The 26,447-nt window shown below is 35.3% G+C and overlaps 1 pseudogene; it reads left to right on the top strand.

The window, feature by feature from the left end:
* The first annotated feature begins 267 nt into the window (after positions 1-267).
* LOC123540939 (uncharacterized) lies at positions 268-19,905 on the top strand (annotated as a pseudogene).
* Positions 19,906-26,447: the final 6,542 nt, after the last annotated feature.

The following is a 26,447-nucleotide window of genomic DNA, read 5'->3' as shown; positions in this document are numbered from 1 at the left end:
AAAATAAAAACAATGGACAACACTTTACTTTGGAAAACCATCATCTGCGAAGAAATCAGCCGACGGTTAGTTTAATTAGACAAAGACAATATATTTTCACGGCTGAGATTTGTGTAAACAGAAAAATTTAATGACAATACATCTAAATTTATTACGGGGGGCCTGAATCATATCGCAGTCAAATGAATCCTTTTCTCAAATGTGACAGTTTGGTAAATAGTACCGCTAGTGTGGTGGCAGATCGATTCCCACGCGTGTATAGGGAGACACGTATCGATAAACTATATATAAACGGGTATAAACATACATGTGGGCGATCGATCACTATTGAATACTTGCAGATACACGTTTAATGGCAGTAGTTTAAATTCAATACACAACAAATTACGATATATGAAACTTTAATAAATGGATATATAATACATGTAAGTTTTACTTCAGTCATTTCAAAAGTATTTTTTATAATATGGATTTTTTGTAACTGTTCAAAGAATTAGGAATTCTATTATTTAAATGATTATAAGCCAAATTTGTAACGTTCAGTATATAGTGAAAATACGATAATTTGATTTTGTTGACTAACAATTACCGCCAATATAATAATAAGCCATACACACAATATGTTAAATGTATCACTGACAGACTTTATACTACATAATGTACTTAAAATGGGACTGGATAAACAAAGTAAGTGTTAAAACGCAAGAGCAGACGAAATATGTCGCATAAAAATGCGCGAAATCCTATTATGTATCGTAACTTAAGAACCTTTAACATATCTTTACTTCCATAATCCAATGAAACAGTTAAATACGTTTAACAATGTTTAATCCATTCACATGTTTACATTTGTTTACATGCACAGTTACTAAAATACCGCCTATCTATAAACATAGAAATGTGTACTATTATTATCGTTAAGTCATACTGATTCAATATACGAAAAGCTTTAATACAGAGTATTTTTATATAATTTTCTTTTCATTTCAACAAACATTCATCTTTCAGACTTTCTTTTTTGACTAGCAACAACCAACACTTTTTTCTTAGTTTTGATTACAAGATGAAAATTATGTTGGACACTTTATGTGTAGAAATGACAAATCAGTTGTGATTTTGACCATAAAATTTAGTGATAAAAATTTATAGGGTGTTTAAGTCATGTCCTAGATTTTGACACATAACACATTTTTTTCAGGTTTTAGTGCAAAAGTGACCGTAACTAAGTGCATTTTTTCTGCTACATGTATTTCATTTATTTTAATATGACTTATTTATCTACAAGAAAGGAAGATTTCCCTAGTTTCTTTAGAGAGATTACGCAGCCATTCAATAAAAAAATGAAAATGAAATTTTAGTCCCATTCAAATACATGTACATGGTACTTTCACTTTGAAAAAACAGTGAATAATTTTCAGTCCGTGCACACGTTCCTGTCTTAAAAATCATACAGTATTTAATAACCCTTTATGCAATACAATAAGCTAGGTTTAAAAAGTGAAAGCATTCCAATTTTTTTTTTTGGACACATTTTTGTTAAATGTTTGCAGGACTTATTTCTACTTTGACAGTGATTAGAATACAAAAATAAATTTACAGTCTTGTATTTATAATTTGTAAATGTTTCTGATAACTATTCTACCACGAGACATAACACGGAAGGTAATACAAATGTGAAAAACAGCTGTTATTCATTTTTTTTCATTAAAAAACCCCTATTTTTCCAATCTGTGGAAACTGTAATGTTTTGCGTTTCGAATATACCTAAACTCTTAGGTCAAATTATACGTTATGCCCCATTCATAGTGTCAGGTTTGGCCTCAAATATTATACCTACGTTGACAAACGTGGCTACAACGTGATCCAACGTAGAACAACGCTAATAAAACGTCATCAAACGTGACAAAACGTGAACATGAAGTTTTAATTTCGGACATGTTCAAAATCCGCTGCCGTTTTCTAACAACGTACTACAGCGTGACGAGAACGAAGTAATACGAAGCAAAAACGTATCAGAACGTGACCATAGCGCGTCCGGTCGGTTGATATAAGGAAATTTTACCATTCTATTTTCGCTTGAGCAACTAGGATAGAAAAACAAGAATTTTAATCAATTAAGATACTAATAGTTTCTCAAATGCTCTGGGAATTCCAATAATGAATTGTGTAGCTGTACTCCAAAACATTTCAAACAAATGACATGCCGAAATCACATTGATCATGCATCGACTTTATGTTTATAATTTAACCTTTTGACCTAATATGATGTATATATTTTATCTATTTATCCAGGTAAGGAAAATGATTTGTCATTTATAGCTGAGCTTCCATGGGATCGGCGTGTTCAGCAAATTCGAGTATTGCAATTGCGTCAAAAACTCAACGTGATAACTCCCATCCCGTTTCATCAACTTCTGTTAAGCAAGGTGACGATAAACCAGACCGTAACGGGACTGATTTATTTAATGGCAAGCTAGATTCAAGAGGAGCAGAAACAGACTCACAAAAGGCAGTTCAAACCACTGTTAAACGAAACAAGCTTGCTGAGCGACAAACAACAAAAGAAATGGAAGAATCAAGTGAAGTAATAGAGAACAAAGAAGAAGTAAAAGAAGACGACAACGATAATGAAAAAGATTCTGAAAAGGATGAAAACGAGGATGAAAATGATGACGAAAAGAAAAAGAAAAAGGAACCAATGACGGAAGAAGAACTTGAGGAATTTAAACAGAAAAAAATATGCGGATCTGAGAAATACTGCTGCAGAAGTGTTTGCTTTACAGACTTACCAGAACGAGGCTGGAGAATATGATAAATTAATACGTAATGCGTGCGTGAGATTTTCCAACAGTTATCATGCTCTCAAGCGGACACGGCTGGAAGAAATCGTCAAATATCGAATAGAATGCGCAAAAATTATGATTGATTCTAAGATTATCGACTTATTCTGTGATATTGTTACATATACTTACACAAATGGCTGGTCTAATGAAGATGGAAAGAAGAATGAGCTGAAATATGCACCGTTTTCAAAATGTCTGGCGTTCAGTTTTAACTTTTCCGATTGCTCTGACGAGTTGACAGTTTATTTAACAAACAAGCAAGGGTTTCTTGAACTGTTTGCGAAGATTTTGATAGACTACCAGGACAGGCATTTAGGGAAGATAGAACCAGCGCTAAAGGTAAGACCCTACTAAATATTTATCAATGTTTAATGTCTCCCATTATTTTTGTTTCGAAACATATACTCATCAGACAGGAAAAAAATGTTAGTATTTATTCAGTCGAAACTGCTTTAAACTGATGTACAGATATACTCATTAATACAAATGAATAAGAAATAGGCCTATCATTTTCTTTATCATTAATACGTCGTTACGAGTGGATTTATTTCATCTTACCTGATCTGGGACGCCATACAAATATTCATTTTGATATGGAGAAATATAAAAAGAAACGTTTCCTTTTATACTGAAAAAAAACCACCAGCAAACAGCTTAACAGCCATTCGCCATTTTCTAATTAGGCTTATTATTAATAACATAATATAATTTTAAAAATACCAAAATCACGCAAATAAATTTGCTATACGTTCTGTATAAAACTAATAACCTTCTGAGAGTTGTACCACTTAGTCAGGCCCATTTTAAAAAGGAATTACCAGCCTTATGTTCTGAAATGACCTATAAATCACAAAAACACCACCAAGAAAAGTAGGGGTAATGTATCTTCAAAGAGACATTTTTGTGTGACAGGTTACTATGGAATATTTTCCTAACCAACAGCTAAAATGTGGGTATTAGTACATGAGTAACAAGGTTTGTTTACATTTCTGCAAATGCAAAAAAAAATCTCTTTGAAAATGATACCAAAATGTCAGGTATTGGTCCACAATGAAATAAAACAGGAACTGACTGACATAAAACATGAAAATGACACTTGGAAAAAAACCTGAGGTTAGCCCGGAAGTTCTGCTTGATTACCTGTTTAGTATTATTGTGCCTGTAGAGAAGAAAAATCCTTCTCCCGCGTTGAGTCCAAATATATGAGGTTCTACCTCGACTGGGATTTTCTTACCCATATCTCATGGGAGTGATACATTTGCTTTATCCCATTGTTCAGAATTATTACACGACTCCTTATATACATCGCCGATCATTATTATTTGTCTTACCGGTTCATATCCATATTATGCTTACTTGGGTGATAAATCAAACATTTGAAATAAAAGATAAAACCGTGAACATTAATTGATTCTATATGCTATATAATAAACACTTCCTGAAAGGCTTGCTGGTCAAAACTATTGGGTCTCAGTCATCGCATTCCGGGCATTAGTTTTGATAATTGATCAGCCAGCTATTCAATACGTGTTGCATTACTAGCTTGTTCTACACAGGTAACGTGCAACTTCCATACACGAGTCATAGATTGAAATAACTTCAGCCATACAAGTTCTGTCAGCTATCTTCCCTTCTATGGAATGTATCTTTTCCTTAGCGAATTTACCGGGAAGTTATATTCATTTTACTATCTCTTTTTTTGCAGCCATCTGAAGACAAAGTACTGTACTCTGTATTGTCGATTATCCATAACCTGGCTATGAGGGAGACAAACATAGGCCGGTTGCGGAGTCAGGATTTTACACACATTCTTCAACCTTACCTGGAATCGCCAAAAGCAATGCACAGACTGATGGTTTTAGCGTCTTTGGCAGGTAAATACCCATGCTTACACTATACATGTACTTAATAGTTCTTCTAATGCTGACCACGTACTAATATTCTGTTAAGGCTATGCATGTACTAAATATTTTTCTTAATGCTGAACATGTACTGAAATTGTTGCTAATGCTGTGCATGTATTAAATATTTCTGCTATGCTATACATATGCTAAATATTTCTGCTAATACTGAAACATATGCTAAATATTTCTGCTAATGCTGAAACATGTGCTAAACATTTCTGCTAGTGCTGAACATATGCTAAATGTTTCTGCTAAAGTTGGCTATGTACTAAATATTTCTGCTAATGCTATAGATCTACATATACTATATATTTCTGCTAATGTTAAACATATGCTAAGTATTTCTGCTAATACTGAAACATATGCTGAATATTTCTGCTAATGCTGAAACATATGCTAAACATTTCTGCTAATGCTGGACATGTACTAAATATTTCTGCTAACGCTATACATATGCTTAATATTTCTGCTAATGCCGAAACATGTGCTAAATATTTCTGCTAGTGCTGAACATATGCTAAATGCTTCTGCTAAAGCTGGACATGTACTAAATATTTCTGCTAATGCCGAAACATGTGCTAAATATTTCTGCTAGTGCTGAACAGATGCTAAATGTTTCTGCTAAAGCTGGACATGTACTAAATATTTCTGCTAATGCTATACATATACTATATATTTCTGCTGATGCTTAACATGCGCTAAATATTTCTGCTAATAGTGAACACGTATTTAAATTTCTGCTAATGCTGAACATGTACTAGTATCTCTGCTAATTCTAAACAAGTACTTTATATTTTTGTTAACACTGAACATGTTCTAATATGTCTGCTTATGCTGAAACAAGTACTAAATATTCCTGCTAACGCTCTACATATGCTAAGTGTTTCTGCTAATGCTTCAAGTGTACTTAGTAGTTAGCAAAATATAGGAGATGTGAATGTCGCATCGTGACGAATTCAAATAAAGCAAGGTTCCCACTGCCGATCAGATCAACTCGATCAAGCCCGATCAAGCAATCGAGGACTGGTCTGACTCAATTGGCAGAAGTGATTGGGGTGGTCTACCTTACTCGGCACCGCAACGAAGTTTCACCCGAAAATTTTGGACTTGTCCAAGAAATTCAAGTTGTGATCGAGAAGCCAAGCGCTCGAGAAGCGATCTGGTACTTGTGAAGTAGCCCCATCACAGCCTTGACTCCGTCTCTTTGGTCCCTAACCACCTGGTCCGCAAATGAAACTGTTCTACATCCATAATGTGTGATACTGATGCTGTTACCTATCCTCAAGAGCTTCTGAAATTATTTGAATACTGATCGAAATCGTTCGAAGATTTTATACTGAAACTGTCTGTGCACGACCAATTCATGAATCACTACAATCCCAGTACGACAATGTCGATCTGGTCAGGTCGAGATCAGGTAGGGATCGAATAGAGGTCGAGTTGGTCTAGTAGGTGGAGTTGAGATCGTGTAGGGATCGTGTATGAGTCGGGATGATCTAGTAGAGTTCGGAGTGGCTTCCTGGTTAAAGTTGTGCAGGAGTCGTAAATTGCATTTTGAAGGTAGTGTACGATCGAAAAGCAAGCGGGAATAAGTCATGTACAAGCCTAATGAGTAGTTGATCGAACTTTGTCTGGGAATTTGGCCGACCTAGACGATCGATCCCGTGAGCTGATCTGATTGGCAGTTGGAACAACCTAGCTTAAAATCTTTATAATTTCTCCTGAATTAATTACCTTTTGTTAACCAGACTGGCCCATGATGTATTTTTCTGAATCTAGTTATCTTTGAATAATTATCCCTTAATGTTTATCAAAGAAATTAATATCAAGGCACATTCAATTTCAAAATTCTTTTTTATAATTGTCATTGAATAGACGGTTTTGACGGACCCTGCTCATAATGTGTTTCTCAGTCATGTTGAACCAAAAAGAAAAAATCAAAACAATCGTTGATTCGTACTGCTATATTGGTGCTTAAAAGCTATCCTTGCTGACCTGAAATCTTACTGTAAAACTTCATTGAGTAAAGTCTAAATATGATATTGCATTATCAGGAAAGGAGAAGGTTTATGTATGAAAAGATTGTACAAGATTAATTTTATTTCGACATGATAAAGCAAATTTTTTCCTGACCTGATGGATTCTCTAGTAATTTGGAAGAGGGCGCTGTAATCTAATTTCAGTGGTAGTATGACGTCATTTAATGAGTAACTCCTAAATGACAAATAATATAAGGTCAGATCAGTTATCTCCCTTCCCAATAATGTCGCACAATTGAAGACAAGCTTAAATTGCACGGAATTAGCTTAAACTTTTAAAAGTTTAAACATTTTATATTACATTAAGAAAGTATAGTACTTTAAGAAAGGTGCAGATAAAACAGGGTGGATATAGAGCTTTTAAGCACAAAAATATATAGGTAACTAAAGGGAATAAGACTACCTGCTACTGCACATATAAGGGGTGTAATTAATTTGAAGACAAATGTCAGTTTTATGCCTCCAGGCATATAGTGATTAAACTGTCCGTCTGTTTGTGCGTCCGTCCGTACGACCCAGATAATACCGCTTCGCCTGCAGCCCAAATTAATGACCAGATTTAGTTATGAAAAGACCTACACACTGACCTATATATGTGATCTTGAAACCCATATGACCTTCACCTTCAAACTTAAAACCTTAAAAAAAGATTTTAATCTTACATGTAACATCTAAAAACAACATCTTTGGTCATACATCCGTGTCATGACGAGAACACAGCTGATAGGGTTCTCTAAAGCAGATAATTCTATAAGATACGACACATTATTATATTTTTTTAGGGGGGGGGGGGGGACTGGGGATATATTGGTTTCACCTCCAGCTGTTAGCCTTTGTCAAAATTTGATGTTGCGTAAAACTTTTTGATCTCTTAAATGAACTACGTCTGTTTCAAGCCAGTATAATCAGTTGTGTTTAATGTGTAACTTATGCTTTTCAAAAGTGATGGGTTTATAAATACCTTCAAAAAGTAATAAAAGAGATAAAAACTTTTGAAGATTTTACGAATAAATTTTCATTAAGCGTTATACTCAGCAGGTTTGTTTTCAGTTGTAATAGCCAAGTATAATCATGGAATAGGAAACAGACATATCAGTAGGATCGGTCCAGTATTTGACTTTGACTGAAATGAATTATATTGAAATATATTTTAGGCATCGTTAACGAAGAAGAAAGCGAGATAATCAATGCCAACAGAAGTATAGTGGCCTTCTTGATGAAGGTTCTGGGAAATGGCTTAAAAGACAAACGCCGCCGGCATCGAGGCTGGTCGTGCAAGGAAAGTGGACTAAGTAAGTGCTTGCTTTATTAATTTTAATAGGAAGGGACTAGGAATACGGGCACGTACCTTTAGAATGTGATAGGAAGTGACTAAGGATACGGATCTGCAAGCTTTGATTCTGATATGAAGTGACTAGGGATACGAAACCATTAACTAAGAATCTGACCGGAAGTGACCGGGGATATGGATCCGTTATCGGAATCTGATCGGTAGTGACTATAGGGATGCGGATCCGCTACCTTAGAATCTGATAAGAAGTGACTAGGGATACGGATCCGTACACTTGCAATCTGATACGAAGTAACTAGCGATACAAGTCCGTACCCTTAAAATCTGATAAAAATTGACCAGTGAAACGGATGCATACCTCTATGAAAATCTGATAAAACATGACTAGGGATACGAAACCATACCTAGAGAATCTGATAATAAGTGACTAGGATACGGATCAGTACCTATAGAATCTGTCTAATGAAAAGACGGAGACTCAGAAAACGGACTTAAAGGCAAAGAAAATCTCCTATATAAGTGACCCCCCCCCCCCCGCAAATACCAGACTTTTTAATCCCCAATATACAAGATCCTGTCTGGTCCAGTCTGATAAGGGTCCATAAAACCCCTGTAGACTTGACATGTAGCCTAATTATTGTCAGAGAATCATAAATTTTATTGCCTACAGGTAAATTGGTTATTTCCTGTGTTTTGCATTTTATTAATTGAAATGCTGTTGTTTTTTTAAGTCTTTTTTCAGCATGTACACAAAATTATTTTAATTGATAAGATACTAATTTTGATTGCTCAGTCATGTTGAGTAATGTCCTGGCCAATTAAATTATAACTCTTATAGCAAAGCATTTCTCACATAAGAAAAACGATCCGGAATTAGCCAGTAACTATAGAGGTATTACATTAGTTAGTTGTTTTTCGAAAATATTTACAGGTATCCTTAACCAAAGAATTAATATCTGGATTGAAAGTAATAATATACTTAGTGATGCTCAGTTTGGATTTAGAAAGGGTCGTTCGACTGTTGATGCCATTTTTGTATTAAATGCACTCATTCAAAAAGTTTTAAATAATAATGGCCGTCTTTCATGTGCTTTTATTGATTTTCAGAAAGCTTTTGATAGTATATATCATAATGGATTGTGGTTCAAATTATATAAACTAGGAATTGCTGGTAAAACTCTGCGTATTATTCGAAACATGTATTCTAAAGTTAAGTCCTGTATACGAGGGTGTGAGACGTATTCGGATTTTTTTGAATGTTCATTGGGCTTAAAACAAGGGGAAGTAATTTCGCCCGTTCTTTTTTCTCTTTTCCTAGAAGACATAGAGTTATCTTTGATTGACGGTGTCGACAACGGCTTCAATTTAGATGAGTTTACTTTTATTTTATTGTTGTTCGCCGATGACATGGTCATTATTGGTAAGAATCCTGAGGATTTACAAAATCGTTTAAATTTGTTAAAAGAATATTGTGTAAACTGGGGTTTACAAGTTAACCCAGATAAAAGTAAAATAGTTGTTTTTAGAAAGCGTGGGCCAGTTAGACGTAATGAAGTTTGGTATTATGACAATAAGACCCTCGGAGTCGTTGACAGTTATAACTACTTAGGAACAGTGTTTAATTATACTGGTACATTTCTATCAAATCAAGAAACAATTGCTGGAAAGGGTCTTAAAGCTATGAACGTTCTGCTAAATAATATTAGTAAATTATCTCTTAAACCTAGTACTATTTTGCAATTATTTGACTCATTTGTTACGTCAACATTATGCTATGCCAGTGAGATATGGGGTTTTGGTAAATCAAAACCAATTGAAAGAATTCATATGAAATTTTGTAAATTGCTTCTTCATGTAAAGACATCTACTTGTAATTATGGTATTTATAGCGAACTAGGCAGATACCCATTATATGTAAACAGATATGTACGTATTATAAAATACTGGTTGAAGGTTGTTAAGTCTGATAATATTTTTATACAAAGTTTATATTATTCTTTAGTAAGTGATATTGAAATGGGTAGAACGAATTGGGCATCTAACGTTAAACATTTATTGGATAGTTACGGGTTTTCGTATGTATGGATTAATCCAGATATTATGGATCTTAATACGTTCCATATTGTATTCAAGAATAGAGTGATTGAAAACTTTGTACAAAATTGTTACAATGGTATTAACAATAGCAGGTGCTTATGTTCATATAAGTTGTTTAAAACTACATTTGGATTTGAAAACTATTTAGATTTCTTATCACCTAAACTTAGAATTGCATTTTCTCCTCTTCGCCTTTCATCGCATCAATTAAGAATCGAATCTGGCCGTTATGGCGCTAACAGGGTTGAACATAACCAAAGATATTGTTTATTGTGTAATAGCGGCGATATAGAAGATGAGTACCATTTTATTATTAAATGTCCAGTATATGACACTATTAGGAAATTGTATACCAAGCCATATTATTATCGTCGACCTAGTGTATACAAGTTTACTCAACTAATGCATAATACTCAACGTTCAGCTTTATTGAAGCTTAGTAAATTTATTTATAACGCTTTCATATTACGAAAAGGTCTTTCTGTAGCTATACAGTAGGAGTTTAATATATTATGCTATTGACATTACCTTCATGTTTACTAACATCATGATCTGCTGATGTATATAGTTTTATTTATATCTGTAGCCGGAGCTATGGTTACTTTGTCATGCAGTCGTACCAGTGCTGCATATATCCACTTAAGGTACCTCTCTTTTGTCATACTGCGGCATATATTAGCACTTTCTAGTTATTTACACTCTTCGTAACTATTCATGCCTTGTTGTTGATTTTTTTCTACAAGGCATGTTTAGGTATTATGTATCCGTGCTTGTTCTCCGTTTGTCGCACGCGCCTGGTTATCCTTACATTTTCGTTTCGGTAAGGCCTATCGCATTTCTATATTTTTTTAGTTATTTTATATGTGAGTACCTATTAGTATCGTTAATCATTATTACTCGACATACTACTGCATTTGTATTCTGACACAGTATTATACTCGGCAACTTTATCAGCATAGCACCGATAATGATAGTCACTTGTTTTGTCTTAATTATTTCACTGGTTACTTATCTAGGTGTATATCAATGCTAGTACTGTACCCATAGCTCCGACGACAACAATGTTCCATTTGCTTTGCATTCATTTATTGTATACTGTAAGTAAATATCACATGTTACGGTTGCTATTTTAGTTCACCCTCTATAAGCACATGTATTTATTTCACTATCTGATTTTGTTCACCGTCCTTAGTGACACATAAATATACTCTATACTGATGCTATGTAACGAGAAACATTATATTGTTTAAGTTACTGGAAATAAAGAATATGTTCTGTTCCTGTTCCTCACTATAAAAAAATTATTCAAAACTTAATAAGAGAAATTACAAGTTTGTTTATTCAATGATTATGATCTTTTTATCAAAAGTAACAAAATAAAAACGAAAAAAAAAGATAATTGCTGGATTTTATTAGAAATTAAAGAAGCGTTCAGTTGCATTTTTAATAGATAAAGAAGGTATATAGACAGAAGGATGTTATATATTAAAAATGCTTAATTCCTCTTGTGTTTTCTAAATAATGTTAACTTTCTTTTATGTATAATAAAATACAGCAATAAAGATATTAAAGTTCAAAATACACAATAATTTATTACTTCTAAAAGCTATGTGCCTGAATGCATTTTTTATATTTTTGATAATAAAAAACAGCAATAATGAGTTGTAATTGTTAAAAAAAACTTACTTTATTAAAAATCTGATAAAACACTGTTGTATCTGATCACTTTGTTTATTTAGCCCTAATTCAATCAAGCTTTCTAAACTCGTTATAAAGGTGAGAACTGATTTGCTATAAAGGTGAGAAATATCACCTGCAATTTATTTACTGCACAGTAGCTATACAGTAGCTTATTATGATAAACAGAAGCAAGTCTACCAATGGTCCTGACTTGTGTATTGGCCCTTATCGCCAATACGCAGACCTTATCATCTCCATAGGCCACATACCAGGCATACCAGAATCAGTGTCTTTAATCCCATGCCTCTGCAGTAATTTAAGTGATAGGAGAACGAACACATGCAAAGTACGTTTTTTAAGGACTAGGGTAAATAATTTTAACCATGGTTACGTTTTATTATAAGAAATTCCAATTCCACGTTTATCGAATATCATTTTCTACTTTGTTGTAACAAGTATTTAAACATTAGACAGGAATATTTGATAAAAAATAGCCTGGCCGTCTGTACACAAATTAACCAATATTATGTCTTCTAAGGAAAGAGTGGTTAAAAATAATAAAAAATGATAAAAAGTATCACGAGATGATCCTTCCCACTCTTCACTATTAATTATTAACCAATCACAATGACTACTACTTTACCCTTTTTTGTGAATGTCCTAGAACATTGATATATACATTGAAACTGTTTTTTTTTTATTCAATACAACGAAGATTAGATTATAACAGATTCAAATGCATTTATTTTTTGTTCTATTTTTGCAGCGGTACGAACCCTGGCTAGAAATGACGCTAACAAAAAGCTTCTGGTAGAACTTGGAGCCCTAGAACTTCTGGTTGAACTAGGCCAGACAGGAAATACTGCTGAACAATACGGTACACTTGTATTGAATCTTATGAAGTCTTCACCGAATCAACAGTTTCCTATTTGGTCCGACTACCTAGCCTGGTACCCGACTGTATTTCGAGATTTACCTCTCCAAACACGAACGTAGAGAATAAACACGGGCACCAGTCTATCCAATTACATACCGTTAGTCACAGCTAAAAATCGTACCATGCCAGTCACGATTTTTTCTCGACACTATACAAACTATTTTAAGTGGTGTTTTACTAATCAACAAAATGACTTTAGTTTAAACAAAAGACTTGATTTAAAACAAAAATTAATTAAAATGTAGGTATAAATTATTGTTTCCGTTCTTATGAAAAAATGGGAAAAAATGGTACAAAATGTTGGGAGACAAAAGCAAATGTTGGCCAGAGCTAATATGTAACTGCTGTAGATGGAACAGAAAGCTTAATGCTTCTGGATTATAAAAACATTAATCAGAAGACCCATTCGGCACTATTCGGATTCCGTACAATTGCCTTTTCTCCATACAGAAAGTGTTGCTGCAATCTGGGCCCTGTGTTTTGACAAAGACAATCGAACATTGGTTACCAGTAAATCTGAGCTTGGAGTTGTAGAGCTATTGTTGGAACTGAGCCAGTCAGAAGATCCTGATATCAAGAAGGCATGCATGGGGGCCCTGTGGACCTTAAGAGACGATCTGACGAATTCGCCCGTTGAAAAATACATGAAAAAAGGTAACGGACTTTGTTCTTAGTTTCACACGTGCCTTTTAACATAACAGTAGAAGGGTATTTATATTGATTGAAAACAACGAAGAGATTTAGGGTTCCGCAGAATAATTTTATATGGGCATAGACCGAGTTGATTATTCTACACGGCGTACAACCAGTTCAGAGTGCTAAAATTAATTAACAAAATGTGAGAAATCCTTTGGAAGCATAGAAAGCAATTTAATAGCGGACTCGGTTCGACTGAGTAATTTAATAGCGGACTCGGTTTGACCGAGTAATTTAATAGCGGACTCGGTTTGATTGAGTAATTTAATAGCGGACTCAGTTTGACCGAGTAATTTGATAGCGGACTCGGTTTGACCGAGTAATTTAATAGCGGACTCGGTTTGATTGAGTAATTTAATAACGGAATCGGTTTGACTGAGTAATTTAATAGCGGCCTCGGTTTGACCGAGTAATTTAATAGCAGACTCGGTTTCATTGAGTAATTTAATAGCGGCCTCGGTTTGACTGAGTAATTTAATAGCAGACTCGGTTTGATTGAGTAATTTAATAACGGAATCGGTTTGACTGAGTAATTTAATAGCGGACTCGGTTTGACCGAGTAATTTAATAGCAGACTCGGTTTGATTGAGTAATTTAATAGCGGATTAAATGCAATTATTTCGTACGACGAAGAATAGCCAGAGTGTATAAATAGTGACAACTAAATAGACAAGAAGAGAATGAAACGGATGCCATATCACTAAATACAAGTAATGAGAAACAATCAAAAGAGAATGCGTAGAAAAAAAATGAATACGTAAGAACGACTTTTCATGAAACTTACAATGTCTGAGAACTCATGAATGGGAAGAATGATCATTATACACCAATGACTGATATTGCGAATGACGGTGGTGAGAGAAGTAGAATGCACAAATCAGGGAAATAAGTGAAACGAACAGCCATAACAGTACCCTCCCCTCTGAGGCTATCTTACCCCTATTGCCGGATACCAGTGCTTAAAGCTTTACATGGTCAAACTTCCTGGTTAATGGTGCCATCACTTATTATTAAATAAATATCTACACACTACCACATGAGGTAAATTAGGTTTGATTAGGGAACTAGAGTAGATCAACAAAATAAAAAAGGAGATTGTTTACATAGTTTCATTTAAAAGATACAGTTTAATAAGTTTTTAAATTGACTTAGAGTTTCGCGATATCTGATTTCAGAGGGGAGTTCATTCCACATCTTTTTTTGATCTAGGTATTTTGTGTTCATTTGTGACGATCTTAGGCTTCTGTTCTTAGAATAGAAAACGTTTGTGATACATTTATTAATGTATTGCGGTGTGATATTATTAAGTGATTTAAGTTAGTACACATGTGCGGTAGGTCACTCGTTTAGTGATGGACAGCCATCCAAAGTCCCTGAACATGTCCGCCGAGGGTGTCGTACTGTCAGCTTTAAGGATTATCCTAGCAGCACGTTTTTGAAGTTTAGACAATCTATCTATGTTGTAGACAGAAGTACCACCCCAAATAACAATTATATTCACTTTTAAGTTTTCCAGCCAAAGTCTATGTTTTCTAAGATAAGAATGTGACTACTCCAAATACACTTTTTATACTATATATATGGCTGAAAATAAAACAAAAATACTAAAAGACATTACCTTTTAAATGCATCGTCTAACAAACCGTATGTTTATATTTTGTTGTTTTTATTTCAGGTAAAGAGTTGTCTCAGAAATACGAGAGACATAAAAGTGCGCGTGCGCAGAGAGAAAAAGAGCCGACATCTAATAAACAGACTGCGGGTCATGTCATGATTTCTTATCAATGGGCAAATCAAGAAACTCTGAAAACCATTCGAGATAGGATTAAAGCACATGGTTACAAGGTATGGAGAATCTAAAGCTATTCATTCATAATAGTAACAGCTATTTGATCCATCTTTTCGTACAAAGAATTATCCTTGGCTTCTATTTTTATGAAATCTTACTTACACGGCATTCTAAAGAACTCCTGAGACTATTTTAGGGAACTTTTTATCCACCAGTTTAAAAACAAAGTGTTTCCTTGCCTTGTCCTGTTTGGCGCCATATAACCTATACTGTGTTGGTGCGCCGTAAAATCCAAATAACTAAATAAATAAATTGCCTTGATTTATCTTATAGTTTTAAGACGTACAGCATTCTAAAGAAGCCAAAGAACTCCCGAGGGTTTTAGAATTCTCAAAATATCTTGCAACGATTAATTTTCTGAATAATTTTGATGAGGTATTGTTACGGCATACTACCAAAAAAATGACGGCAAATATTGGTGTGGATTAAACTCAAGCTACAGGACAGTAACAATGACATACCTTTGAAACAGATATAGTTTTAATAGGAATGTTCTTCGTTGTAGGTTTGGATGGATATTGACCAGATGGGAGGGTCTACTCTGCAAGCCATGGCAGATGCGGTAGAGGGCGCTAATGTGATTCTCATGTGCATGTCTAACAAATACAAGAGCAGTCCAGCTTGTAGAGCAGGTAGGGCGAAAATATATGTACCGTGCTTTTTCCTAAAATATTGCATATAAAGTAATAAAATAGTGTCATATATTAAGTGATTTTATAACGACTTTGTTATTTGGCCAAAGCCTGTCGTAATGATGCAGGTAGGTAAGACAGACCAAGACCAAGTAAAAAGAGCAATATGAAATCCTCTAGTTAATGACAATTTAATTGATTAAAATATTTATTAGATACACTTTTATGGTCTTTAGTCATTAATGTGAACTCCTTTTTTAGAAGAAGAAGAAGAAAAAAAAATCTTTTTTATGATACCTGAATGCAAACTTCGCATTGTTTGTAGTCCTGGTTATATACAAAGAAGAAGCAGACTAACCATGAAATCATGTACCCATTTCATAACTCTACAGGCAAAGACAATGTGAATTCAGCGAAAGTCCTTCCTAAGTCCACATATTCCAATAAAGTTATGCTGGAAATCAATGATTTGAAAACGCTAATTTGATTTTCATTTCCCGTTAGATTTTACGTCCTAGACGAATCTTAAAAAAAGAAATTTTCAACATAGCATCAGTTTTTCTGATAAAAATGAGTTCTGGTATAAGGCGGTGTTTGCTGAACTAAGCAAAAAGTCTATTGCTTTCATTCTAGTTAGTTAACCAACCAAAGCATCTAATAACGACCGAGGAAATCCCGCGTTGACCGAACTGAAGCAAAATATTGCCGAGATTATTATCGTATAACTTTGGCAATTATTGAAATATTGCGGCTAATATTACAGTCAGTTAAAAAGACCGCTAGTTTTATTTCCGTTTCAGAAATTTGCAGTGCACATCTACCTGCGAATAATGATCATCTGCCAATAAAGACCTCATTTTGTATTTCAGAAGTGTGGTCCTTATACACAGATTACATTCATATGAAGGCACACATAGAATCGTAAAGGATATGATATTTTCTGTACTATGAATTCGAAATTGTCTATTTCAGAGGCCGAGTATGCATTTCAAACACGCAAAAAGATCATTCCCCTTAAGATGGAAGCTGGGTATAATGCTGACGGATGGTTAGGATTTATTCTTGGTGCCAAACTATTTTTTGACTTCAGTGGAAAATATCCATTTGAAGATAAAATGAATGGATTATTGAAAGAATTGGATAGTACAGGCGGGAATGTGGAGCACCAAACTAAGTCCTCTGTAAGTGAGCCGTGCCATTAGAAAACCAACATAGTGGGTTTGCATCCGCGCATTCTGGTCAGGATCCATGCTGTTCGCTTTCAAAGCCTATTGATATTAGAGAAACTGTTAGCGAACAGCATGGATCCTGACCAGACTGCGCGAATGCGCAGGCTGGTCTGGATCTATGCTGGTCGCAAAGCCACTGTGTTGGTTTTCCCATGGCACGGCTCAAGTGTGTTAATGAAACGAAACAGAATACGACATTAAAAACAAGAGTTCAAAACACTTTCTCTTTCAATAAAGTTCTTTGTAACGGTCGGAGATTTTTATTTAAATCGGATCAGTATTATAATTGAAAAAGGTACACAGTATGAAATTTCACAAAATAATTAACTGAAGTTTGCCTTTTACGCAAAACTTTTTATGGGTGTTTTTGTTATCAACCTTTAGCCTGCTGTCGGTAAGTGGTTAATGTCTTTGCGACCAGTGCAGACCAAGATCAGTCTGCACTGTTCGCTATTCAGTCAGTAATTTTTCAGTGAACACCCCTTCAAATAATAAGTGGTATTGCCCAAATTGAATGATGGATAGCAGGATAAAGGTTAATATTTTTACTGACATGAAGACGTCTGATTTTCCAATTGTGCCTGTTAAAAAAGGGATATGGCAGAAAAATTCTGTACTTTCAATATAAAGGGAAACATAAGATATTTTGCAGTACCTGAATAAGGGCGGGAGTGGGGGTGGGGTAAGGGCTTTCGGCTGCTAATTGTTGTCACGACTTGGAGATGAAATTGTAGGATTAATTAGATATATTAGATTTTATACATATAGGTATCAGATTAAAAGTATATTCTGTATATTTAATCATACACATTTCATATCTCTTTAAAGGTAACCGCGCCTGCATCAGGATCGCACAGTACTCAAGCTTTGACTACATCGTCAACCACAGTCACCCAGCCCGCGCAGAGGACGCAAGTTAACACGGGAACAGTCTTAGATGTAAGGAAATGGAGTTCAGAAAATGTCAGAAATTGGATTGAAAGAAATGACTTAAAAGGGTATATTGTTTCTTATTTTAATTTGATATGATTTATAGAAACTGTAGTCGTAAGTATCAGTAAGAGATGCTTAATATTTGAGCCGCGCCATGAGAAAACCAACATAGTGGGTTTGCGACCAGCAACGATCCAGCCCAGCCTGCGCATCCGCGCAGTCTGGTCAGGATCCAAGCTGTTCGCTAACGGTTTCTCTAACTGTAACAGGCTTTGAAAGCGAACAGCATGGATCCTGACCAGACTGCGCGGATGCGCAGGCTGGTCTGGATCCATGCTGGTCGCAAAGCCACTATGTTGGTTTTCTCATGGCACGGCTGATTTATTTATGATTTTTTCACATCTTGTATTATATATTTTCCAGTGAAACATCGAAGCCCGCTAGCTTAGATCAGTAGGGAGAGTGCAAATCTACGCGTTAGTTCGATCCCTGGGCGGGGCGTTTGTTCTCCGTGACAATTTGATAAAAGACATTGTGTCTGAAATCATTTGTCCCTTCTCCTCTGATTCATGTTGGGAAATTGGCAGTTACTTGTGGGGAACAGTACAGAATACAGCAACACTGGTTAGGTTAACTTCCCGCCGTTACATAACTGAGATACTGTTGAAAAACGGCGTTAAACCCAAAAACAAACAAAAGTGAAACATTGTCATGTGACAGGGCAATACACGTATATGCTTATTTCACAGTAAAAAATATCAAATTTATTTTAAATTGGTATTTTTTTAAGGTAATGGACCCATAATGATGCTTGGCAATCCCTGGGTATAAAAATATAAATGATAGGAAAGGCTCATAACCCGAAACATTACAATGCAGGAAATAAAGGTAGTTTTCTCTAGGTTACAACACACTAAATAGCTGTTCTTCTTTATTCTATATAAAATTGACATATTTCCAATGACCGCAGCACACATCAGGAACCATTTTAAATGTATGTAACTTACATTTACTTGAAGAATATTGTCAGTGCTGAATAAAAATCAAAAGAAAAGCGGGGCTCATGTTTGATGCAAGAAAACTATTTTCAGTCAAACACACAAACTGCAAAATCAGCTAAAAATGAGACCCCAAGTTGTAGTGGTGGTGTATGATCTTAGTTTCCATGAAAAATTCTGTCATATTGTTATTTCATTATAAAAATCTACCTATATGTCAAGCATAGATCTGCCATGTGATTTAAGCAAAAACAAAATGCAAAGAAAATAAGGAAAATAGCTCTACAGAGCAAAACAAATCTAAGGACTATTTGTATCCGCCATTATGCGATTTAGTATCCGCCATTATGCCATTTAGTGTCTGTATGCCTATAACCGCAATGAATTCCACACAAAAAGAGTCCTGGTTTTACCACGATTTAAACCGTTGATAAACTATATTTTCATTTATTTTCATATCGCCATACATACATTTATTTTGTAGGTGTGGTTTAGAGAGTATGACAGGAAGTGAAATCGCATATTTGGCTAAGATGCAAGCGGACGCACCAGAGTTTTTCCACAAATTTCTACATGATACTGTTAAAGCCAAAACTGTGTCCGCTATTGCCAAGATCGGATGGGCATTACATGATTTGTCGGCAGGACATTAATTTAATAATGTTATGTAATTGGCAGGTGACCCAGATTAAGAGGACTTCAGTTTAGTGCCACTGTAGGTTAGTGCCCTTGGCCGGTTCTTATACTTTTCTACTGAAAATCGAGGGCTTAGAGCGAAACTGGTCTATCTGTATATAGAAATAGAAGCAGATAGACCAGTTTCGCTCTAAGCCCTCGAAATGTTACTTTTGTGCTAACAAGTATTTTTTGAAAGACCGGCTTCAGATAAAGGCAAAATCATAAATGAATAGCCTTTTGGTGTCCAAAACTGCTGAAAAATACTATCAAGAAAAATACACTATTAGAATCGTTTTTTGACGATCAGTTCAAAACTAATAAAGATTATTTGAATCAAAAAAATAAAAGTTCTTATTACCATCTTTAATATGTTTCGAATGATGTACAATATCAAAGGTATTATTTTATATTTAAAGAGATCGTGAAAACCTTATAACCGCTTTTTACGGAAAAGCTGGATCAAAAAGTAATTGACGGAAAACACAGTTTTCTAGTTTCTTCTTTATTGTCTGTCCGTACATTTCTCTTGATGAAGCGGGGACAACTATTTGCAGTTTGGTGTAATACAATTGATATTGATCTATAGAGATTGTCGCACAAAGATACATTGCGGCGTCAGTGCTTTTCATTTCAGGCACCGTGTGCAGAATACATGGGAATTTTCAGAGTTATCCAGACTAGCATACTAGGCATTCACCATCTATCAAGATGAAAAGCATGCTAAGGTTTCATGTTCTAAGTTTACAATATGTGTTAGTATGGGCTAATTTATAGCAGTTATGATACAAATATGCAAGTCAATATCACATGGCTGGATCCAGTGTTGATATGCCTTAAACATGTTAAAATCAAATTTTACTGTTCTGCGTTGCCAAGATTGGTTCTGTCTTCAGAAATACTCGTTTTCAAAACTGTTATTGTATTAAATTTCATTCTGTGTGTATGTGCTGTTGTTGTTTTTTTTTTCTTTTGTCTCTTTTCTTTCTTATACCTGTGATTAACTTACACAGTAAGCAAAAGCAAGATATCACGACTGCGAAGCACAAGGTCACAATGAAGAAGCCGAAATCGTGAAAAGGCCGTTCCTTCGCGCTCTCGCAGATCGCCATCGTCATTTCGCACTTTGTATATCGCATTTAGCTCAAGGTCACGATTGGGAAGCCTGATAGCAGAGTGCCTGATTACGAATATTTTATAAATTCGCCCATCACAATCCCGATCTCACGTTTCGTCATCGTGATTTTGTGTTTCATTATTGTGATCTCGCGTTTAAAGCTACTCCATTAAACGAAAGCAATACGCAAAGTACGTGCGATATCATGAAGGCGAAACGTTAAGTCACAATAGCGGAGTGCGTGATTAAGAACACTTTGCGCTTCGCCATCGAGATCTCGTGCTCCGCGATCACGCAAAGGTGATATGCGAAGCACATATCATGATGCCAAAGTGCGAAAGTACGAACATTTCGAGATTTCGCGCTTAGTCATCGTGATATCACACTTCGGGCGTTGCTGAAACTAGTGAGGCACGGAGCGTATATAAAATGCGGAACAAGAAGACCACGGGCAGGAAGCCCAAAATCACGGTGGCGAAACTGCGAACTTGACACTTTTGCACTTCGCCTTCCTGATCTCGCGCTACGTGCACGGCCATTATCAGAGAAGAGACGATGGCCCTGTTGGAAATCTGTACTCGAATAATAAAGTCAGACTAGTCTCAAGGTTCCCGCATATGAAAAGTGGTTACAAACGTCGCAATCTCTGTTATGGCACATGAATCGGGAGGGGGTGGGGTGGTTATGTAAGTGCGTAGGAGTTCCTGCAGTTTTGAAAAGCTAATTGTAATTATTAACAACGTAATCCGGGCATAAGAGAGTGATATAAATATGTGCATGCTCTATAAACGAGTCAGTGGCACAGTGGTTAGCAGGTTGGGCTAAAGTGCTAGCCATCCGGGTTCGAGAATCGGTCACGACCGATATCCCAACTTAGTGGTCAGTCAGAGTGGGATAACTTAAACTGGTACTGTTTCCAGAAGTTTTCGAGCCTAGATCGGTAGTTGGAGTGGTAATTATAACACCAGCAATAATAAAAAGCTCCATCTGTCAGTGTTGACTTCTCACGACACATAAGAAACCATTAAGTTTAACGCATCAGTATTTAAGAATTTAACAAGGCAGGACGTAAGTCAGTTCCACAAATATGAAATACTTTATACAAACATGTAAACCTAAATGAGTTGAAATCTTGCAGAACAGTATGATTTCTGTGGAATATATAGCAGACAGCAAACCTACATAAACTACTTAGAGAGCACCTGCGCGTGCACGTCGGTCCGCCCGCTTAGCCCAATAGAGAGCGTAGATCTACGGATCAGTGGGTCGTTTGATCCCAAGACGAGGCATATGTTCGCAGCGACGATTTGATAAAAGATATCAGTATCTGGTCACGTTTTTCTTCCACGTCTGATTCTAAACAATAACTGATACGAGTCAAATGAGCCAGAAACATCCTGAAAATAGAGTGAATGATCGTCCCAGATGAAAACGATCGTATATCGACGTCCCAGAAGAAAACGGGCGTAAGGAAAATGGATTGTACTCCTCATAAAATAAAAAACGTGTTTGTAAACATGGACGGTTCCAAACTGAAGAGGATCCATGCTCAAAAACAATGACAAAATACATTCAATATATATTGCATACCCGTAGCCCTGACCAACCTATAAACCGGGCCAGTCTATTTTATAAGTACAACAAGACTGTTGACCCATTTAAAAGAGGAGTAAGTAATACACACGATCTTGCATTATAAACGAAGTGTCATTTTAGGATCAATGATTAGATTAATGCCTCATCAATGCACTTTTCGAAAATAGGTCATTAAAGGTCCTAATAAACTGCAACAACCTTCTATATTTCTGCGACGTTGATATACTGTCCTACCCTTATGATATTGCAGCAACATTAGTACCAGACCGATACATCAAGGAGTCTCAAACAGAAAATCTTCTTTGTGTACTTTTTTTCCGGGAAAATAAGTAACAGAATAGTGTTAACTGAATTGTATGAAACAGTAATTAAAGCGGAAGTATGCGCATTTGTCAAGTAAAAATCCAGCTGAAATAGATTTGTGTGTAAAAAGGACGGAGGAAATTACTTTGTATAGCTTTTAACCCAATATACCAAACTCTTCCTGTTACCAGTACGAAATGATAACTATATGACTTCTGATTATACTGGGGGCAGTCTTTTTAGAAAAGTTAAACTGCACACAGGAGTTGCTTCCCCTTACCTTCAGGAATCTTTACCTGTAGGTAAGGGAGATCACTGCGTAGACAATTAAAGAAAAGAACTAATATTTTCTTAGTCTGATTTCTTTATCTCCAAACACCTATGCGACATTATCATTAATTTAACACATTTAAATGCACAGCAACCGAAAATTGCTTTTATAAAACATTCACCAAAACACACTATGTGCAGTAAGGTGCGCATAATGAAACTTTAACAAAGCTTATGTTTGAGTTTGAAGAATTGAATAATTCATTATGAAACACTAACTTAAACAGCTTGATATGTCGGAAATGTAATATTTATAGCATGACCTTAATTATCTTCATAAACTATTTTGAAATTCTCCCTTGCATTTCGCAAGTTTATCTGTGTAGTAACAGAACTATTTGTGCTTGATAAACTTTGATAATGTGACATTTGACCTCTATACGACCGACACTGTTTATTTTTCAATACAGGTAACTCATAATTACCTTGCAATATAGCCCCAGTTTGATTTTACGACAGAACTTATTGGATTCAACTGCCACATTTTCATAAGTTTATTAGTACATGAAATGTTAATGTTTGTAAACATGTTTATCATAATAATACGTTTTATGAAATGATGGCTTCGGATAAGAAACAGTGCACGTTTATTTCCTCTTTTCAACTTCCGGGTGAATATAAAGCTACGGGGATAGCTGCTTCAGGGAGTGATAAAGCATGGGTCTCGGTATTTCACTTACCAATGGTTCTTCTCGTAGATTCTACTGGTCAAATACTGCAAACCGGATTTGCTTCCGACAAGTTGAGAAAAATCAAAAGCAAAAACGGAATACCTGACACGCTTCAAGAAGCAAGTAGACAAAGCATCTGGTGTAAAGGTTTAACCGTGGACAACCATAGCAACTGTATTATTGTTGTACAGGAGCAGCGTGACTACAGTATTAAACAGATAAGTCCATCAGGGGCCGTCTCAAAGATCACTGCAGGCTTGCACACGCCGATTGAAGAAGTTGCCTTTTCACTTAACTCGAAAGGAAAAGGAAAGATTTTATTTGGATATATAAAAGTAGGATTCGGACTAAGTTCAATAGACTGGCCAAGGGGATTTTTCTCGCGTTTGTGTTCCTCGCGTGCGCCAGTTCCTTTTGCCTCTGATTTGCTTTATCCACTTGGTATTGCTGCTGACACGCGTTCTGATTTAATATGCGTGAGTGACTTGTGCAACAAATTGTACATTCTTAATAAGGATGGTCGAACGGTAGCCGAATATACGCCGGAAGACAAAGACACATTTTTCACCGAACATGTCTGCTTTGATCATACAGGTTCAGTTATTGTCCTTAACTTAGTAACAAGCTCAGTGCTCCGCATATCACCTGATGGACATCTGCTCCAAACCATCCTCCAAGAAGTTAAAGAAGACGCACAGCTTTGTGAGGAGTGTAAGAAACTGAATCGAGGTATATCACCGCAATGTCGAGAATGTAAAAACAGTGAAAGAATTTTAGCCATTTCAGTGAAGGAGGATATAATGTGGGTTTCGCGTGTATCCGGAGAAATTGAACTTTACAGACTTCTCTAACTGGATTCACGTGTGTATCGTGCAGCGGGCCATTGTGAAGATGCTGATATATAATGACAGTACAATTTCGACCTATCTGCTTCTTATAATATTCAATATTCAAGTAAATATATAAAGTCAGTGCTCTTTATGAACATGTGACATAAATATTTGATATAAACTAGAACATAAAAACGGCTTTGTACATCGTAGTTAACAGATGTTTGTCTATAGTTCATGATATTAAAACATATTTATCATTTGTTCTAGTCTATTTAGTGTTTGTTATGTTCAGTGGAATACACACAAAACTTGGAATATTAGCTAGGAAGATACAAAACTACAGGAACGAGTATTAGAAAGTTAGTACATCAATATATGTTCCTGAAAACTACAAAACAAAAAGTTCTTATTAACGTAAAAGAAACGTGCATTCTGAAACGTATTTTTTTAATTTTAATTAGTAAAAGTACATCGGTATTTTTACCGTCACGAAACCGTCCATTCCACAACACGTTTTCAGTACCGCATCAATCCATAATTCCTAATTATTAAACTATTTAATGTTAGAACAATGCATTATCCAATTCACGGATAACTGCTTACATTATATTTGTATGAATAGAAGTAGGTGTTATGATGAAACAAGACCTTTAAATTACTAATAATTTAAAAAAGAGCTGACATAAACCCTGTTCAACATGTAGAGACAGACCCTAAAATTTTCAATGATAGTAATACATTAAATAAAAGAATAGAAATTGATTTCCAAGTCCTTGAAATAACCATAAAATGATTTCACAAATGTGAAGTTTATGATAGTTTTGTTAATATCAATATCAGAAGTTTTAATTGTTAATCTAAAGTTGTGATCCACAAAGAATGACAACTCTTGCCTTGGGCTAGTACTTATCTGTTAGTTTACTTCCCTTGCAATTGAATGGAAAATTAAAAAAAAGACTGTTTTAACACAATATCATACTTCTTGCACAACAAAAACATTAAGGATTTATTCATTTGTGGTTGATTTACCCCTCAAAACATGGTTCCTATGATTCGGTCAACTTGCACATGGTAAAAAATAACTTTAAACAAGCCAATAATAAAATGAAGTACCAGTAAGTAACTAATTGTACAGATAATACAGTTTTGCTTGTATCAAAATGTCACAATAGAATCACTTTTGTAATACAGAACACCTGGTAGGATTAGTAAAGGTGCAATTATATTGATCTCTATTTCCTATGCCTACGACATGTAATTTTAGTATTTGTTTTTGATAAATGCTTCTGGCAAAATGCAGGGTATTCTCTAATTAAAAGTTCTTTGTAAAAAAAAGTGTGTCGCAGTACAATTTTAAGCATTTAAAAGGCGTCACGGAATGGACAGGTGTACACTCGGTAGCTCTTTTTCAAGGTCAATTAAAGCTTAACACAGCAGACGTTTCCGTGGCAAACTCAGGTAAGATGACTTTAATATATGTTTTAACCAATGAAGCTCCAAAACGGATGTTCTTAGCAAATCTAGAGTTTTGAGCATTTAGATCAGTGAAAATTCACGGTAGTTGTAGAATGACATTTATAGGTTATTAAATGTGTATCGAGAGATATGCATGAGTTTTGCAGCGGAAATAAATCTATAATTCCGCGAAAGAACGGGTGCATTTTTCTCGATGCAAAGCTAAAATTCTTTCTATTCAATACGCATATAATTACAACATGAATTGTATGACTTTGTAAGTAAGTCAAAGTGAAATGGAAAATATAACCGTACGACACGCCAGCACGTCATTATGGA

This window comes from Mercenaria mercenaria, chromosome 16 (genome assembly GCF_021730395.1).
Source record: "Mercenaria mercenaria strain notata chromosome 16, MADL_Memer_1, whole genome shotgun sequence".
NCBI classification, from domain to species: Eukaryota; Metazoa; Mollusca; class Bivalvia; order Venerida; family Veneridae; genus Mercenaria; species Mercenaria mercenaria.
Note: the sequence above shows the minus strand (reverse complement) of the source record. Positions and strands in the feature narration are given on the sequence as shown.